The sequence below is a fragment of the Penaeus monodon genome, chromosome 38 (genome assembly GCF_015228065.2).
Source record: "Penaeus monodon isolate SGIC_2016 chromosome 38, NSTDA_Pmon_1, whole genome shotgun sequence".
In the NCBI taxonomy this organism is placed as follows: domain Eukaryota; kingdom Metazoa; phylum Arthropoda; class Malacostraca; order Decapoda; family Penaeidae; genus Penaeus; species Penaeus monodon.
Genome location: NC_051423.1, coordinates 34,250,577 through 34,258,076, shown reverse-complemented (window position 1 = coordinate 34,258,076; position 7,500 = coordinate 34,250,577).

The window sequence follows — 7,500 nt, the reverse complement described above, 5'->3', positions numbered from 1 at the left end:
GATAGACGACACATGATTTTCACTTATATTCCCATATGAACTTTCACTAATATAAATGCACAGCTAAAATCACAACAAAAACGTATCTTGAAGTAAATATAAGCAAAGATAAATAAGATTTTTTTTTTTTGAGGTAAGATAATATACAGTTCTACTAAAATCTTTAACTCACCAACAATATATTATTGTAATACGAATATGCTGACGTAGTAATGGTAATAGTAGTAGTAATAGTCTTAACAGAAGTATCCCTATCAATAGCAGTAATAGTACTAGTAGTAATATAGATAGTAGTAATAGTACAACTAGTAGTGATAATAGTATTAACAATAGTAATAGTATCAATAGTGAGTCATAGTACTAGTAATTATGACAAGGGTAACGGATGTAATGGTGATATTAGTAGTGGTTATAGTAGTAATAATAGCAGTGGCGATCATATCAGTAATTGTGATAGTAGTAGTAGAAGTAGTGTTAGTATTATTGACAGTAGTCATAGTAATAATGAAATTAACATGCACTGTAGGAATAGTATTAAAATTCTGGAATATATTAGCTAATATAAACTTATAAAAACAGCATATGTAGTGGAAACAACAAGAAAAATAAAACCCCCAACAATAGTAGTAATAACCTTAAAAATTATAATATCAATATAGACATAGATATATACATACATGAATACATATACATTTGCGTGTGTATATGTCAATTCAAGTATGTCAACACACAGAGCAATCCATCCATATATGAGTGTATGTGTGTGTGTGTGTGTGTGTGTGTGTGTGTGTGTGTGTGTGTGTGTGTGTGTGTGTGTGTAGCAGAAAGAGAAAGTAGTTGTAGTAGTAGAAATAGAAGGAGTAGTAGTAGCAGTAGTAGCAGTAATGATAGTATCAGTATTGGTATTAGTAGCAGTAGTAGCAGTAATGATAGTATCAGTATTGGTAGTAGTAGTAGTAGTAGCAGTATTAGTAGTAATAGTAGTAGTAGTAGTAGTAGCAGCAGCAGTAGTAGTAGTAGCAGTAGTAGTAGTAGTAGCAGTAGTAGTAGTAGTAGTAGCAGTAGTAGCAGTAGTATTATTAGTGTTAGTAGTAGTAGTAGTAGTAATAACAGCATCAGTAGTAGAAACAGCACTATTAGTAAGGGCAGCATGATTAAGAGTACGAGCAAGCAGGGCCGCTAACACCAGCAGTCCTCCCAGCAGGAGGAACAGCAGCAGCATCATCAGGCAAGCAGGGACAACAACCACGAAGGCTTACGTGTCCAGGAGTTCTGAGCTCGAGAAGACAAAATCAGTTCCTTTGACAAAAACAATTTCATGTCTTTTGCCCCCTGGAGGGAGGGATACGATGGAGGGGGGGAGGGGAGAAAAAGGGGGGGGAAGGGGAGGGGGAGAAGTGATGAATGGAAAGGGGTGGGGGTAAGGGTAGGGGGAGATGGGGGGGGGAGAAGAGGGAAAGGAGGAGGAGGAAAGAGAAGAGAAGGATGAGGAAACGAGAGTGTGGAAGAGAAGTGGACGAGAAGTGAAGGGGAAGAGAAGAAGAGGGAAAAGTAGAAAAGGGAAAACTAGAAAGAAAATACGAACGGTAGAAAGAGAAAAGGGAGAGGTGAAAAAAAGAAGAGAAAAAAGAAAGAAAGAAGGAGAAAACGAAGAAAAAAAATCGAACGAGAAGAGGAAGACAGAAGAAAAAGAAAAAGAAAGATGGGGAAGAAGAAGCAAAAATAATAATATGAAGAAGAAAAAAAGAAGAAAAAGAAAAAAATTACTGCTAATAATAATAAGAGAAAAAGACCAAGAAAACACACAAAAAAAGAAGAATAAGCGAATAAGGAAAAGAGAGAAGAAAGAGAAAAACGGAGAAAGAGGAGGCCACGTGAGAAACAAAAGACAATCGCCTTGTAATTAATCACACTCGCTACATAATGTCCTTCCCCCCCCCCCCCCGTCCCCGTCGCTTCATAATTAACCTCAGGACACAAAAGCGATATAATGATGCCTCGTTCACTCCTAATTGCTTGTAAGTGACTAACTACCCTCTGGTTCGGTCGTTAGTGATGATGGCAGTCGGCGGGAGGTCAAGCGGGGTCGTCTGTGTTCTTCTCCACATGACCCAGCGCCGGCCGAGGTCAGGTGTATTTGGGAGGAGGAGAGATATTCGGTAATAAACAGGAGAGAGGGAGAGAATGAGAGAGGGGGGAGGAGGAGGGGGAGGAGGAGGAGGAGGAGGAGGAGGAGGAGGAGGGGGAGTGGGGGAGGGAGGGAAGGAGGTTATATTGATTGTAAACATGTTTTGTTTTTCTCTTATTCATCTTCTTTCTGTGTTTGTGTGTGTGTATTATCTCTCTTTCTCTCTCTCTCTCTCTTTTTTCTCTCTCTCTCTGCCTCCACCTCCCTGCCTGTGTGCCTGTCTCTCTCTCTCTCTCTCTCTCTCTCTCTCTCTCTCTCTCTCTCTCTCTCTCTTCCTCTCTCTCTCTCCCTCTCTCGATTTATTTCTTATGGCTATACCTTGCAGAATGTATCCCAGCCCCATGAATGTTTAACTCTGAATGTAGCCCCATGAATGTTTAACTCTGAATGTAGCCCCGCGAATGTTTAACTCTGAATGTAGCCCCACGAATGTTTAACTCTGAATGTAGCCCCATGAATGTTTAACTCTGAATGTAGCCCCATGAATGTTTAACTCTGAATGTAGCCCCGCGAATGTTTAACTCTGAATGTAGCCCCCATGAATGTTTAACTCTGAATGTAGCCCCACGAATGTCTAACTCTGAATGTAGCCCCACGAATGTTTAACTCTGAATGTAGCCCCACGAATGTTTAACTCTGAATGTAGCCCCATGAATGTTTAACTCTGGATGTAGCCCCACGAATGTTTAACTCTGAATGTAGCCCCACGAATGTTTAACTCTGAATGTAGCCCCATGAATGTTTAACTCTGAATGTAGCCCCACGAATGTTTAACTCTGAATGTAGCCCCACGAATGTTTAACTCTGAATGTAGCCCCCGAATGTTTAACTCTGAATGTAGCCCCGCGAATGTTTAACTCTGAATGTAGCTCCACGAATGTTTAACTCTGAATGTAGCCCCACGAATGTTTAACTCTGAATGTAGCCCCACGAATGTTTAACTTTGAATGTAGCCCCACGAATGTTTAACTCTGAATGTAGCCCCGCGAATGTTTAACTCTGAATGTAGCCCCACGAATGCTTAAATCTGAATGTGTTACTCGGAGTGTGTAGGCCCGAAAGTGTAAGCCCCAAATGTGTAGTGATTTGGGGCGTCGACCACGAACAGAATTATGCTTTTATTACGAGTGTCTTCGCAAATCGCAAAAGGGTAAAAGAAAAACGTATTTGATCTGGTATTATACATATCAAATGGATCCTTAACATTAAAATCAGAATGTGTAAATTTTCTTTGGTTGTTTGCAAAGTACCATAATGTAAACAAACGGGGTTAATAAAGAAATGATTATTAGATAAAGAGAGCATTACTAAAATATATCAAAATATACTAAGAAGGAGAAGAAGAAGACGAGGAAGAAGAAGAAGAAGAAAAAGAAGGAGAAGGAGAAGGAAAAGGAGAAGAAAAGGGAGAAGGAGAAGGAGAAGGAGAAGAAGAAGGAAAATAAGAAGATGAAGAATTAGAAAAAGAAAACAGTGAATATATATTAACGAACGAAAAGGACATATTCAAAAACATGTGGAGTAGGTTTTGAATATAAAATATTGTTCAAAACATATTCATTGGGTATATCTCAATTCTTGTATATATCATGTATCTTATTGGCTTGTAAGTGTCCATATTTCCTTAAATATGAGGCATTTAATGTTTATAATCTTGCAACATTTTACGGAAATCGGGGTGAATCCTTGCCAAAAAAAAGTTGAATGTTGAGCAGCTCTTTATTAAAATAAAAGTTTTCTAGTTTATTTGTGGTTATTTCTCTCTTAAGTTAAGTAAGTTTGTTTACCACCCTGGCTATCTGCACAAGTGTGGGCAATGGTGATCACGGTTTTACATATATTTGACATGATACAGTTTTCTGTGACTACTGTAAGTGTAAAAAAACATTACGTTGATTTGCTTTTGCCACTGTGTTTACATAACACTGTTCTTTGTTTAAGGCTATTTTGCATAAAAAGGATATAGTACGGGTATATCTTCCAATTTATCAGATGAAATGAAATTTTCACATAGTTCTTTATACCTCGTGTTAGGTGGTCTGAAAGGCTGTATCACATGACATTCCGAGATATAGTGCTCAAACGTTCGCTTGTTTTCTTCGTTACACAGTCTACATCTAGATTCATCTGCACTTCTTGCACGGTGCAGTTGCCAGTACATTCTGTAACCTAAACGTATTCTGGCAATAACCACGTCACATTGTCTGGTTTGACTTCGGTGCCACCCATAGGAAAGCTTGCTATCTCTATACTGATCATAGTGCCTTATGGTACAGCTTTCAAGCCTTTGAGTGTTAATCAGATCTACTAGTTCTTCCTTATGAGAACTTTTCAATATACGTACAACCCTAGCAAGAGGCATCCTAAAATCTATGTTCACAGTATCTTTGCTGCAGGCTTCCTTCGCCAATTTGTCTACGTGGTCGTGCTTGCGTATGCCAACAGGAGATGGTATCTATACAAACTGAATGTTGAAAGTGCGCTCTGTTGCATAAGTTACGTTACGCTTAATACAACTGCCACCTGCTTTAAATGAATTTAGCGTCCGAAGAGCACTTTGAGAGTCACAGAAAACTACTCCAGAGGCCAGAGACGTTAAGAATTCCGTTGCAAGGAGCATGCCTGCCAACTCTCGTGAAAGTGAGGACGTGTGATCTTTAAGTTGAAGTCAATATCGCGTTGTAAAGATAAGTGACTCAATAATGCAATGTGGTGTGTGTGTGTGTGTGGGGTATAATCTTTGTCTGATTTTATTATTTTTCCCCATCTCTCTCTCTCTCTCTCCTTCCCTCCCTCCCTCCCTCCCTCTCTCTCTCCTCTCTCTCTCTCTCTCTCTCTCTCTCTCTCTCTCTCTCTCTCTCCCCCTCCCCCCCGTCTCTCGTAAAGGTGTCCTTGCGACCAGGACATAGTGATGAATGCTTCAAGGGGAGGGGGAGGGAGGGAGGTGGGGGGAAGGAGGGGGGGGTTGGAAAGAGGGATAGAAAGGGGGGGGGGTTCAAAAGTATGGGGGGGTGGGGGGTTGTAGTTGTGGTTAGTGGTAGAGGACTTTGTGGGTAAGGTGGAGGGGGGGGGTAGGGGGAAATGGGGATGGGGGGAAATGGTCTCATTTAGAAAAAAAAAGTTATTGGGCCGATCTACTTTTTTTTACGTTTTCTTTCATTTTTTTTTTCCTTTTCCTTTTTTTTTTATCTCTTTTTTGTTTCTTCTCTTTTCTTTGTTTCTTCATTCCTAATCTTTTGTCTCTTTCTCTCTCTCTCTGCCTTTCTTTCGAGGTTTTGAAACAAATCTATTTTTTTCGAACTTTATTTTTTGGGAAACTTATTATTTTTTTTGTCCTATTTTTTTAGTAGTTTTATGTTCTTTACTCTTCTTCATTATGGAAGGAAAATACTTTTTGTTGTATTTCTTGTTCCTGTGATTTGGTAACGCCTTTCCTTTACGAAGCCGCAGACACGTATATGCATGTTTACTATACTATCTCTCTCTCTCTCTCTCTCTCTCTCTCTATATATATATATATATATATATATATATATATATATATATATATATATATATATATATATTTATTCATAGATAGACAGATAGATAGATAGATAGATAGATAGATAGATAGAGAGAGAGAGAGAGAGGAGAGGAGAGGAGAGAGAGAGAGAGAGAAAGAAAGAAAGAAAGAAAGAAGAAAAAAAGATAGAGCTAGATGATAAATAAGAGAGAGAGAAAAAGAGAGAGAGAGAGAGAAGAGGAGGAAAAGAGAGAGGAGAGAGAGAGAGAAGAGAGAGAGAGAAGAGAGAGGAGAGAGAAGAGAGGAGGAGAAGGGGGAGAGGAGAGAGAAGAGAAAAGAAAAGAATAGAGAAGGAAAAAAAAATATTTTTAATAATTTTCCACCCAACCTTTTCCTCCCATCTAAAAAACCCCCCCCCCCCCTACCCTTCCACCCACCCAACTTTCCCCACCCTCCTCCCTCTTCCCTTCCTCCCCCCCTCCCCACCGCCCCTCCTCTTTCTCCCACCTATCTTTTCTTCTTTCCTTTCTCTCTCATTGCCTGCATTGTAAAAAAAAGGGAAGTCACTCCAATTCTTGCCTCGCGCAGGTACTCCAACAGAGGTGTGAAAGCTGTAGACCTGTCAGCAGGTGAATAGAGGAAAATATACAGCCGCCTTCAGTAGGTGAACCCCCCACACGTCTTTGCGGTCTGTGCCTCTTCCTTTCTCTCTCCCTCTTCCCCTCTCTCCTCTCTCCTTCTCTCCCCTTCCCTCTCTTCCTCTTTCTCATCTATTTTTATCTAGCTCTGTTTTTCTTTTTTCTTTTTTCTTTTCTTTTTCTTTTCCCCTTCTTCCTTTTTCGCGCTGTTTTCTTTTTTTTCCTCTCTTCCTTTCCTCCCCTTTTTCTCCTCGCTCTCTTTTTCTGCCCCCTTTTTTCTGCTGCTGTCGTCCCGTCTTTTTGGGGGCTGCCTCTGTCTTCTTTTTTTTTGTCTTTTTCTGTTTTTCCCCTTTTTTTTTTCCCTCTTCCCCTCTCCTCTCTCTCTCTCTCCTCTCTCTCTTCTCTCTCTTCCCCTTTCTTCCCATTCTATCCCCAATCCCCCCTCTTCTCTCTTTCTTTTCTTTCTCCCCCCCTCTCTGCTTTTTTTTCCTCTGTCTGCGTCTGTCTGTCTGTCTGTCTTTCTGTCTGTTTTTTCTTCCCCCTTTTTCTCTTTCTCTTCTCTCTCTCCCCCCCCTCTCTGCCTTTTTCCCCCCCCTTCCCTTTTTTTCTGTTTTGTCTTCTTTTCTGTCTTCTCCCTTCTTTCTGTCTTCTTCTTCTGTTCTTTTCTTCTTCTTCTTCTCTCTCTCTCCTCTTCCCCCTATCTCCTCTCTCTCCCCCTCCTTTTTTTCCCTCTATCTTCTCCTCTCTCTCTCTCTCTCTGTCCCCTCTCCTTCTCTCCTTCCCCCCCTTTTCTTTTCTCCTTTTGGGCCCAAAACTAAATATAACAAAAAGGGGGGGGGTTTTTTTTTTGGGGGGGGGGGGGGGGGGGGGAAAGGGGGGGGGGGGAAAGGGGGGGGGGGGGGGGGGGGGGGGGGGGGGGGGGGGGGGGGGGGGGGGGGGAAAAAGGGGGGGGGGGGGGGGGGGGGAGAGAGGAGAAAAAAAAAAAAGGGGAAAAAGAGGGGAAGGAGAAAAGAGAGAGGAGAGAGGGAGGAGAGAAAGGGGAGGAGAAAAGAGAGAGAGGAGGGGGGGGGGGGAAAGAAGAGGGAAAAAAAAAAAAAAAAAAGAAAAAGGTTGAATTTTCGAATTTTGTGGCGTGTACTGTCGGATACTCAGCATTTGGTTCGTTACCC